Here is a 13,426-nt window from a genome sequence, read left to right as displayed (position 1 = left end):
TTCGACACGAACTCCCGTATATCCCTCCTCAAAACACCCAAGTATTGGCTCATACGTGCCTGCTCAGTAGACACCTGCTCAGGGCAGAACAGCGCCCTCTCATGAAACTTCCGGGTAACCACAGTAACCGAATCAGTACCCTGTTTGAAGGTCAAGAACTCCTGAGCCAATCGCTCCCTCTCCACCGGAGGAACATACTCATCTCGAAACATCGTGGTGAACCTCTCCCAGGTCACCGCAGTCAGCTCTGCAGTAGTGAAGTCTGCCGTCACAAACTTCCACCAGTCCTTCGCTCCCAAGCGAAGCTGGTTCAGCGCAAACCGAACCCTCAGATGCTCTGGACACGAGCAGGTATAGAAACAACCCTCAACATCGGTAATCCATCTCATAGCAGCAATCGGATCCTGCGTCCCATCAAACTCTGGTGTCTTCGTGTTGCTGAACTCTCTGTACAGCAACGAGACACCCCCCTGCGGCCTGGCAGTAGCAACGGCTGCGGTGGCCGCAGCAACAGCTGCATCAGTAAGAGTGGCGTACCGCTCATCAAAAGCCTCCATCATCGTGGTCTTGATAGACCCGAACATCTCTGGAATCTCAGCGCGGATGGCAGCAGCCACCTCATCATGAATCATCTGGCGGAGCTCCTCATCGCTCACAACCCCCTCGCTAGTCCCTGGCCGGTGGCGCGTCCCAACCATGATGTCTCTCTGAAATACAACACAAGATATCAGAGACTCGCTCGAGTATACTCGCACTCGATAACTCAACCCTACTTGCTCCTTAGTACCCAATGGATTCTTACTTAGGGTGCGCGCTGCTCCGGTGTCTTCAGTAGTACGGGCCCTATACTACCATCCACACCGCATCAGCATTCACTCTAAGTCCTCCTCCTTGGATCCCAGATCACAAGTATACAATATCTCACTGGCATAGGATACCCTTCGGTAGGCCTCTCAACAGCTCCTCACTGCTACCTATTCGCTCTCAAGCATCACATAGCAGCAAAATCATTTCTAGGCTAAGGCATCACAAATCAGGCCACTCTAGTCCTAATATGATTACCTAGCCTACTCTAGCATGCATAATATCTCATAATATCTCATAACACATAAGGTAAGGGTATTTTGGGAAATCACCGTTCGGGCGCTGGCTGATCGTACATACTGCTCTGCTCTGCTCTTTCAAAACATTCTACTCTTTAATAAAATTTTGTGGATTTTATTTTGAAATTCTCTCAAATCCTCAGTTTGAGTTCAGATACGCCCGAAGGTGCACCCGAATCCCTCAAACCAAGGCTCTGATACCAACTTGAAACACCCAATTTTTCAAAACAATTTTTTCATTTCAAAACATACTTTCCACCACATAAAAATCACAAAATCATAATAAATCTTTGTATCATCACAAAACATGTCCCAAGATCTCATATAAATAAATCCTCTCTCGTGTGTACGAGTCATGCCGGCGCCTTCCCGCGATCCTCACTAGTACCTGAAACACATCACACAACAACTGTAAGCATAAAAGCTTAGTGAGTTCCCCAATATACCACATACAACACATACGCCACTCGAGGCTACAATACGACCCTCCGGTCCGATGTGTCTCAGCGGGACCCTCCAGTCCCGTAGCTCGTTGGACCCTCTGGTCCGGTCATAGCTCGTTGGACCCTTCGGTCCTGTCTGTATCGTTGGACCCTTCGGTCCGGTCTGTATCGTTGGACCCTTCGGTCCGGTCTGTATCGTTGGACCCTTCGGTCTGGTCTATACAATGCACATAATCTCATACATACACATAGCATACAAGACCCTCTGGTCTACACATAAATACCACTCTAGGTAATGTATAGTGAGAAGACTCACCTCGGATGTCTCGGATAATATCCCGCCTATGTATATACTGATCTAGCCTCTGCCTATACACATAACATAATCATCTCCATCAATCACGACTCTCTAGGCTAGACTAGACTCTCACATGTCCTCTAAGAAGGCTAAAAGGCTATTTTACCCTTCAAACAGTCCACAAGTTCCATTGTTGACCAAACCCTAAAAGTCAACAAAAGTCAACGGTCAACTCTTGACCAGACTCGCCGAGTGCACAAATGTGACTCGTCGAGTTCAGTCGTGAACTCGAGTCCTCTATTCCCCCTATGACTCACCGAGTCATTCCCCCAACTCGGCAAGTCACTCACTGAGTGATTCACGGGAAACCCTAACCCTACTCGCCGAGTCTGCCCTTGGACTCGGCGAGTTCATGTCATGCACAAACTCAAATGACCTCCTGAGGTCAGATCTGTTCCTTAGAACCATAGATCTGACCTTCCCAAGCCTGATAATCACGTAAAGCTTGGATCTTGACTCTCATGTGACGTCTGGGAGGCTTTACTTGGTGATTTAGCCCCAAACACAACAACCTAAGCTCATTGCCTCCATAGTTCAACATAAAGCAAGCTGGAATAAGCTCTTTAGACCACTATGGGTCCAGATCCGAAGTCTCAAAATGAATAGGGGCCATATTCTCACAACTCCTTCCAATAAAAGACATAAAAACTCTACATCTATGGGTTCCTTCAACAAAACATATAAAGGGGCGACATAATACCTCAAAGATGAAGTCTGTTGCTCGAAATCTCCAGATGCACAACCTCCTTGGTCTCCTCCAAGCTGAAATCACCTCCTTCTTGCAAGAATCAATCACAAAGATCAAGAAATGGCTCCTTTCCTCTCACAAACGCTCTAGCTCTTTTAGGGTTTCTCTCTGGGGTTTGGTAGCCGCAAGTGACGGCCCTAAGGGCCTTTAAATAGGTCCCAAACCCAAGAAATTAGGGTTTCATTAAACAGCGTGGACTCGCCGAGTCCACGTATGGACTCGCCGAGTCCAGTCATTAATCCAGTCTAACAATGCGCGGCTCTACTCGGCGAGTCTAAGCGCCTACTCGCCGAGTCCCTCTCCAAAACTCAAAAATAATTAGATAAATACAGTACCTGGAAATCCGGATGTTACATATTTGTATAAGTTCTCGAAGAGTTTGAACACATGCATGAGCTATCTAATGAATGGTGTATGAGCTTGAGAAGTCTAGGTAGAGACTTTTCGAAGCATTTCATATCAGAAATTGAACTTTGGTAAGAAAGTCAATAAGTATTGATTTCTAGAAGTCCAGCTAATTTTTGGATACATGTCAAAGCTAGTGGGAGCATAATTGTTATGCTAGTAAGAATAATTATTATGCTGGTGGGAGCATAATCATTATAATGAGTATTGCAAGGTAGCAATGCTATTTATAGGAAACAAGTCTTCGATTTACAAAGTTTGGGAGTTGTTTCGCAATAGAAAGTTTTAAAGGGAGAGGAACTCATACTTCATTTCAAGATCTAAAAACTTTAGATTGAAATTTTAATGGAACTAAGTCATGGACATATATGGATATCATGTTGATATGATTCAGTATAGGAAATTCCATATATAGAAATATTATAGCAAGAGACTGGTCAAGTATCATGTCTTTATGTGAGACATTATGAATCTAATCCCATATGCTTCGGGTATAGGATCGATTGCATATGCTATAATATTCACTCGTTCTAATTTTACAAATGCCTAGGGCATTAAGAGGGAAAAAGGACTAGAACAATATATGACTAAAAGTTATTAAACAAATGTCAAGGACAATATAAGGTTTACCGATGATTGGTTGCTTATGGACAGTTGGAAGTAATAAATGGACTCTATTGACGTGGTTCTGAATAGATAGGATTCTTTTATGAATGGGTAGTGATATGGCAATATGGAAATGTTCCTATTATGGGAATGGATATTAAGAATCTATGTGTAAGTTAGAAACTTTAATGCAAGAAGGATGTTCAAAGGAATGTACTTTGAATGTGAGACTTCATTTCCATGGAATTGTTTAGTAACAAAATTCCAATGGAATGCTTTGTAATATCATTGGCGAAGTCTCTGTGACTTTGGTGCCTTGACATTACAAAAGGATAATTGCATGTAAGTTTAGACTCTAACGGATTCTAAAAGTGGCAAGAATTTGGTATTCTTACACTTATGATAAGGATTTGAAATTGTGAAATGAGCATCATTGGAAATGTGTTCAATTGATCTATTTCACAAAGTAAGGACCATAGATAAACATAGTGTGCATGCTTGGAGCATGGGATGACTATTGTTTTAATTCAAGTATTAAGTTGATTGTTCGGAACATTATACAATGAATAAGGTTTGATCAATATGGCGATTAAATAATAAGTGTTTTATTTATATTCAAAAGTTTGAGACCATATTGGATTAGATTATTCTTGTGTTTCACTTCGCATGTTTTACTTCCTGAATAAATAGGCTATTCAAACATCCACAGTCGATCATACTTTGGAAGTAAGTAATGAGGAAAGACTGTCATGAATCTGACTGTAGATTGTCTAAAAGCTTAGACATGGCACAAGTTTGCTGCAGTATTTATGAGTACTCCTGAAATAAGATTTGAGTATTGGATTAAACCCACACTCATATGAATTACTTCATGGATTTTATCACGAGTGATTGTGAGACGATAATATCTTATATTCTTGAAATTGAGACATATAGTTGTTGTTTACGAGTCAGTTTCACATTGATAATGCGTAAACGCATCAGTAACTTGATCTTATAAAACGTATTGTTGTGTGTGATTTGATGAGTAAATAGTACAAGCATATGAGTCAAAGTTTATCCGTTCCTTTTACCCTAAATGGATAAAAGCGATATCTGTGGGCCCCTTGATGATTTATTGATGACACCTGAAGCGCTTGGCCAAGCCTGGACTGATTTGATTTGTTCAATTAGTCGGTCGTCATAAATCGAAAATCGGGAAATAGAACTTGGACAGAGAGAATGATTATAATCTATGTCTCATGTCCATAGGATATCTTGTAGAACGGAGGAATATTTGATCCCATATCTAAAGGACGCGTTTCTGATAAGATCAGAGTTCGACAACGGCTTTTGAAAGCTACGATTGCTGATTAGATTCTGAAGTCGTACTTGCAATAATAGTTATTAGACTTATCCAAGTGGGAGACTGTTGGATTAGGTGTCTAAGCCAATAACTATTTTTGGTATGTTCTTGATTTGATTATGAGCATGGTCCTTTTGGGTTGCCTTCACTCATTCAACTTGATAGGATGACAAGTGGAGAGAGAGTAGGATTTATTATATGAATAATAAATTGGTACTCAGAATGCTTTTATTAATATATTACAAGATTAATATATTATTTTGAAATCATATTATTAATTGGTAATTAATCAGAAATTAATCTAGTATTAATTTTGGGATTAAAAGGAACTAATTAATAATGAAGGGACTGTCTTGCAAATCATTGATAGTTGCAAAGTTAGGCTAGTGGACTACATAGAGTGGAGTGGATGAAATTAATGGGGAAGCCCATAAGATTTCGTCCAAGGGCTCTAAGGAAGGAGTCCATGGGCTGCTTAGGCCTTAATAAGGAATTAGGGTTTCTTCCAGAAACCCTAGCAGCCCACACATCTATTTAAAGATCCCTTCACATGTGGAATTTGGCCCCTATGCATAAGATACATACCTTGGCCGATTTCTAACCTCTCTCTTTCATCATTCTTTGCATTGAGTGTTTGTGACTCCATTAGAGGTGCAACAATTGGGGCACTAAGCTTTCAAGTGTCAAGGAACTTCAAGGATTGTTCTTGTTATTACAATATAACAAGTGAGGTAATGATCAATACCTAATTTATATGTCAATTTCGAAATTGTATATGCTAGTCTTAGGGTTATTCTTTTAAAGTTTATATTTGCATGTTCAATAAAGAAAAACTTAGATCCAAAGCAATTAGGGTTGCATGTACACCATAGGATTGTCGTATTGCTCAAAACCCATAAGTTCGATCCCTAAGTGGGGGAGAACTGGGATTCTCGAGTTGAGTATCAGTCGTGAGGGAATTGTCAGTTCGTTGTTGGATTGCTGTTTTCAGACTAGTTTCGGGTTGATGTTGATCGGTAAACCATTTCCAGAAGCGGGTATGTTCAGTTCCATGTGAGTTTTGATTCTATGGATTAAGCATCATGTGTCCTCAACCATTGGTCGATGAGTTCTTCTTTCAGCGGGGGGCTCCGAAAGATTCAAGTGGTGACAGTTAAAGTTCAAGGAATGTGTCAGCTACCATGAAGTTCAGTGTGTTATGTTTCTTTGGCTTCGGGGCGTTACCATCTTCGGGGGTGTGATTTATGGTTATAGCAGGCTCAGGTTTTTTTTTGGGTAGCATTTAGAAAGCTTTCGTGAACTAGGTTCGTATTGATGGAATCTGTTCAGTCTAAATCAATATTTGGGGTCTATTCCGATCATTTATGGGGCTGTTTTCTGTTATTGTTTGAGGGTGTCGCTCAGTTGAGCTCTGGTGTTTCTTCCCTTTATGGGACGAGGTTATGGGTTCCCTGAGGATGTGTATTGTGGTAATTCAGTATGTGTAGTGCCGAGGGGTGTAATGTGTTTTGTTTAAAGGGAACAGTTTAGGATTAATTGGAGTATTAGTTAGGCATCAGAAAATATCGGTGGAATGCATGCATTATATTTCCGATGTTCGCAAGCTATTGTCAGGGGATTGATTATCAAGTTGGGAACTGGTTTTGAAGCCGCGAATCATAAAGTTCCTCATGAATGTCTCGAGTGGTTTTCCATGTGAGAGTACATCTGAGTGGATAGGGGTTGGATGCAATGCGGAAATTTTTGGGTTCATCAACTCTGCTCGTCGAAGCAGTGGTTGGCAATGGCATATCAAAGATTCAAGGGTTATTAAGGTTTGGTACGTCATATGGTTTGGTTTTGTGTGAAGTTCGCGATCGATCTGTTTGAGGATCAACTTTGCGTGTTTCTTGTAGTCTCTCCAGTCAGGGACTGGGGGTAGATTCCTAAATGGAGGCTCATCGGTTTAGGGGAGGTTCTGCGAGAAGATATTATGAGTGGCCATTTTCAAGTAGGCTTTTAGTGGAAACTCACGTTGGGAATCGCGAGTGAATCTGCTCAAGGTTTGTATCCAGAGAGATGTGGGATAAAAAATTATAGGTCAAGGCATCACCCACAGGGTTCATGATTTAGCTTATGTGTCTGTACTCTGGGATGGTTCTACCTTTGTGAAGGTCGGGCAAGTGATCAGGTTTCAGGCTTCTAATAGCAAGGTGTCAGTCCGACGGTTGAGGAAATCTATATCTTGTATCTCTTTGTTGTCATCAGGAGTTGAATAGATAGTTTGATGGATACGTGTCATGGATTTAGCATTGGTTCAATTTGGGCGGTCTGTCAGGGAGTCAGACCAGTTCGAGACTTCAGGCTTCAGATAAAATAGGTTGGGTTTCTGTATGGGATTGTGGAATTCGTCTTCTTCGAGTGGGAAATAATGTTGGGTTCAGTTGCCTTGGTCGTGTCCCCCATGCTGTGGGGCACGCCGGGAATGATAAGAAATGATTTTGAGGACGAAATCAAATTTAAGTGGGGGAGAGTTGTAACACCCGGTTTCGAATCACTTCATTATTCAGGGTTGTGGCCCGATCATCAGTTATCATAAGGCTTGGGAGATTGGTAAAGAAAGGTTTTGGCCCATTTGGATGAGGATGTTAAAGTCTAAGTGATCTGAGTGTTTGATGGTGTTTCGGAGCCAAATGACATAATCGTAATTGGTTATCTCGGTCCTTTATGAATTTTGGGTTTGGTTCTGGGAACTTCAAGGCAATGATGGGTTTCTATAAGTGTAGGGTTTTTCACCACCTTTCCGTGGATATAAAGTTCGTGGGAAACGGTCTTAGATCGAGGAAGTTATGGCCTTCGGAATATTTAGGATTTTGGGAGGAACCTTAGTATGCGGGGCGTACCAAGGGAGTACGCAGGTCGTACAACTGCAGAGATTAGTACGCAAGGCATAGGGAAGCATACGCTGGGCGTAATGCGAAGGTTGGTACGGTGTGCGAAGCCTCGTACACTGGGCATACGAGGAGTACGTTGGGCGTACGAGGGTAAGTTGGAAAACCCTAATTTTTGTGTTGTGCCATATATAAGCTTAATGTTAGTCCATTTTTTCATTTCTAAGTCAGCCTCCATGCTCTAAAAAACCCTAATTCTACCCCCTAGCCCATGTTTGGTGATCTTGAAGCTCTTGTGAGATTTGTGGAGGATTTTGTGGATCTAGGAGAAGGAGGAGGAACTTGAAGACTTGTTCTTTGAAGGAAAGCTTTGAGATCCAGCATTTGCATCTCCTTTTGGTAGCTTGGGAGGTATAAAGTTCAAACCTTGCCTTTTCTTTTCATGGATCTTCTTCTTGGTTCATTTTTGGTCATTTTGACCCCTTTTGGTTGATGAGTGGAAGTTAAAGTCGATTTTGAAGCTTGAAATTGTAGATTTGGATATATCATGGGTTCCTTGGGAATAAAGGTGCAAACTTTATGGTGGTTTTGGTTCCATGCATGTATTAAGTCAAGTATTAAGCTTTTTTGAGCTCTAAAGTCCCATTTAGCCATGCATGCACATAAAGTTGGCAACTTTATGTGATTAACCACCTTGGGGAAGTCAGATCTGAGTTTGGATCCAAGTCTTAACGGATTAAGTGCTTAATTGGAAATTTGGCTTTGGGCTGGTGAGTACGATGGGCGTACAAGTCTGTACGTTGCGCATACAAGCCTCCCAAGCAATACGCTAAGCGTACAGACTAAGTACGCCTCGCGTACTCAGTAGAATTGGGCCATTTTGCGTTTTGGGCTTTAGTTTGGGTTGGGCTGTGTTGGGCCATGTTAGCCCATCTAGATTTTATTGTTGGGTCTTTGTATTTTGTTGGGCCTTCTTGGACAAAGGCCCATGAAAGGAATAGGCCCAATTTGTAAAGTTGGGCCATATTTGGGCCTTAGATATTATTCTTGGATTTTGGGTTTTTGGTCATCTAGTTGGGCCTTGGCTTTGGGCCAAGCTTGAGGAAGGGTAAAAAGGTATTTTACCCTAATTTGGACTCATAGTGTGCGTCAATGGCTAGATGTTGATGGGATGTCATTTTGGTATTTGATAGCTCGTGGATTATAGCGGATATGCAGTCAGAGATTATTCGTGGAATCAGCTGTTGATGGGATGTTGTCTTGATGTTGACGGTTCGGGGAGCTGTCAACCAACTGATGGGATTTGAGCACTACATCAATCCTATGGTGTACATGTAAACTCTAAAGCTTTGGATCTAGTCTGTCTAATATACATGCAATAATCATCCAAAGCTCATAAACCCTAATTCTATCATACAATAATCGAAATTGAAAAAAGAATTAAGTTTAGATCTTACCTTGATTGTTATGTTGCAATAACAATCTGAATCCTTCTTGTAATTGACTTCTGAAAGCCTAGTACCTCAAATGTTGCACCTCTAATGGAGTCACAAACACCATATGCAACAATATGAACAAAGAGAGAGAAAAGAGGCACCAAAAACGTCCTAGGGTTTCTCTTAGAAGGTTAGGGACGTTTTTGGCTTGCCAAGGGTTCCTTTTATACTTAGGCTATTAGGGTTTTCAACCAAGAAACCCTAATATGACTGCTTAGGCCCTAAGCAGTCCATGGACCCCCTCCTTAGAAGCCTTGGATGAACTCTAATGGGGTTCCCCATAGATTTTGTCCACTCCAACGTCTATGGAGTCCATTAGCCCAATGATCAACTATCACACAATTGACAGTTCTAGTCCCCTTTATTTAATTAATGTCTTTTAGCCATATAATTAATTCTTAATTAATTCTTGACTAATATTAATTAAACAATATGATTTCTATTTTAATATATTATTCATATAATATATTAATAAATCATAATTAATCCTTTTTCTCCTTAATTCATCCTATCAGTTGCTATGGTGAAGGCAACCCAAAAGGACCATGCTCACAATCGGGTCAAGTACATACCAAAATAGTTATGGGCTTAGACACCTAATCCAACAGTCTCCCACTTGGATAAGTCTAATAACTATTTTCATATGACTTCAGAACCTGATCAGCAATCGTAGCTTTCAAAAGCCGCTGTCGAACTCTGCTCATACCAGGAACGTGTCCTTTTAGATAAGGGATCATATATTCCTCCATTCTAGATATCGTATAGACATGAGACATGGATTATAATCATTCTCTCAGTCTATGTGTTGTTTCCTGACTTCCGATTTATGACGACTGACAACAGACTACAATTGAACACATCAACTTAGTCCCGGCTTGCCCAAGCACTTAGGATGTCATCACGAAATCATCGAGGGGCCCACAGATATCGCTTTTATCCTACTTTGGGTAAAAGGAATGGATAAACTTTAACTAAATGCTCGCTTGTACCTACTCATCAAATCACACACAACAATATGTTTTATAACACCAAGTTACTGGTGCGTTTACATATTATCAATGTGCAACCAACTTGCAGAATACAACTCACACGTCTCGGTTTCAAGAATATAAGATATTATCGTCTTACCAATCACTCGTGATAAAATCCATGAAGCGATCCAAGTGTGCGTGGGTTTAATCCAATGCTCAAATCTTATTCATAAGCACTCATGAACGTTGCAACAAACTTTTGCTATGTCTAATACACTTTAGACAATCTACAAACCAATTCATGACAATCTTCTTTCATACCTACTCCCAAAGTATGAGTGACTGTGGAACGTTCGAATAATCTTATTATTCAGGAAGTCAAAACATGCAAAGTGAAACACAAGAATAATCGAATCCAATATGGCCCCAAACTTTTGAGTATAAATAAAACTCCTTTTATTTAGTCACCATATTGATTACACATTATTCATTGTATAATGTTTCGGATAATCAACTTATTACTTGAATTATAACAACAGTTGTCCCATGCTCCAAGCATGCACACTATGTTTACCTATGGTCCTTACTTTGTGAAACAGATCAACTGAACACATTTCCAATGATACTCATTTCACAATTCCCAATCCTTATCATTAGTGTAAGAATACCAAATTCTTTCGACTATTAGAATATGTTAGATTCTAACATTTTATGCAATTATCCTTTTGTAATCTTATTGCACAAAAGTCACCAAGACTTTGCCAATGAAATTACAAAGTTCTCTATTGGAGATTGCTACAAGGCAATTCCATAAATACGAAGTCTTACATTCAAAGTACATTCCTTTGAACATCCTTCTTGCATAAAAGTTTCTAATCTAGACATGGATTCTCAATATCCAACTCCCAATATGGAAACATTTCCATATTTCCCATATGACAACTCATTATTAATAGAATCATATCTAATCATAATAATGTCATTATGGTCCATTCATTACTATACTTCCAACTGCTCACAAGCGACCAATCCTTAGTGAACCTTAGATTGTCATTGACAGTTGTTTAATTATTTTAGTCAAATCCGGTTCTAGTCCTTTTTCCCTCTTAATGCCCTAGGCATTTGGAAAATTTAGAACGGTCGAATATTACAGCATATGCAATCGATCCTATACCCGAAGCGTATGGGACACGATTCATAATGAAAAACGTGATACTTTACCAGTTCCTTGCTATAATATTTCCATATATAGAATCCTTTTAAGTTGAATCTTTTCAACATAACATCCATATATGTCCTTTGACTAGATTTGATTAAAATTTCTCGATCCAAGCTTTTAGATTTTGAAACGAAGTATAATATTATCTCCCTTAATTATAGCAAAAACAACTTTTCAACCCCTGCAACTTTGCAAAGTGAACCTTATGTTTTCTATAATTAACATTGCTAACTTGCAACGCTTAAAATAATAATCATGCTCCCACTAACATGATGATTATATCCATACCAGCATAACATTTATGCTCCCACTAGCTTTGACATGTATTCAGAAATCTGCTAAACTTCTAGAAAAACAATACTTATTGATTTCCAAATATCATATTTCTAATACGATACGCTTCGACAATCTTTTATCTAAGCTTCGAGAAAACAAATCATACACCTTTCCTTAGATAGCTCACATGTGTGTCTAAACAATTCTAGAACTTATAGAAATAAGTCTCGAATGTTCAAACTAATTGCCAAATCTCACAATTCGAACTATGAAGAGGGATGTCGTAGTCATAATCGAATTTGAGAATGCAATTTACATAATCGCTATCTCATTAAAATCTTCCTAGTGAAAGCGTTTCCTCACAATCATTTTCATGAAGGAGAGAGACTTTATGACACTTAGATTTTATGGTGCATGTGTTCCTATCCATGTGAATCTATCATAACCATAATCATAAGATAATGTTTGTGACAAATCCAAACTCTTATGGACAGAACTTGTTCATTCTTTATTTCTTGCTATCAAGGGTCCCACCATTGCTTCCAAGTCTTCGAGCAGCTCACCCCTACCTATCAATGTACTTTCCATTGATCAGGATGCCTTGCCTCTATGCAATCAATTGAGAACTCATAGAACTCATATGCATAGTTGACTCAAACTGGAATGGCACAGAAACAAAAATGTGTCAACACGATAGGTTACAAACCTCAAGTCGTGTGCTAGTGTTTAACAATAGGTTTACTCTTGATTAGTTCTTGAAACTTTTCAAGATCATTTAGACTCCCACTGACCTCTTGACATATAAGATTCTCTTGTCAAGAAAAATTTCTTGACAAACAGATATTCAAGAGTTAGTGCGGATTCTTATCAAGACAAACACTACACATAATTGGTATAAGTTGGTCTTTGTCTTATCCAAGACATCACAACTTACCAATTTCAAACGTGCAAGAGTAAGAAAACATTTTTCTACTTCACATTTGATGAGTGTGTTAAAACTTATTAAAATGTGTCGCTCACGTCACAATCTTGGAGTATGACTCTAAGACTTGATTTTGGAACGAAGTATGACTCACCTTCTGATTTAATCATTTCAATAATTTCCGATTCCTCTTCTTAGCCATACTAGTACACTAAGGTGTCCTTAGAGGATCAATTGTGATATGGTTCTTAATCATTAAGACGATTATAAAATACGATACAAAAGTACTCAGTGGCGGAGCCAAGATCAAAGTAAAGGGGTATCCCAATTTTATTTTTAGGGTAACCCAAAAATTTTTCCAGGGTACTTGGGCTTCCCCGGTTCAATTTCGGTTTTCTAAACCCAAACCTTAATCGAATCCTTAGCTAACCTCAAGTCTTGTTATATAAACATGAAGTTGAAGTATATTTTGATACTTGAATCGATGTGGGATTCAAAGTAGATATCAAATGAAGTATGAGGATAACAAGCTGATATAATAGACAAAAATGGTTGATTTTACATATGTTTGACGATGTGGGATAAAATAGTTGGAAAAATAAAACAAAAATAAACAAAGAATATGCAAGGAGCAAGAATTGAACCTGAGAGCTTTACTTCAATA

The sequence above is a fragment of the Lactuca virosa genome, chromosome 2, assembly GCF_052849685.1.
Source record: "Lactuca virosa cultivar CGN04683 chromosome 2, Lactuca_virosa_CGN04683_v6, whole genome shotgun sequence".
In the NCBI taxonomy this organism is placed as follows: domain Eukaryota; kingdom Viridiplantae; phylum Streptophyta; class Magnoliopsida; order Asterales; family Asteraceae; genus Lactuca; species Lactuca virosa.
The sequence above is the reverse complement of the archived record's forward strand: the minus strand, read 5'-3'. Positions refer to the sequence as shown.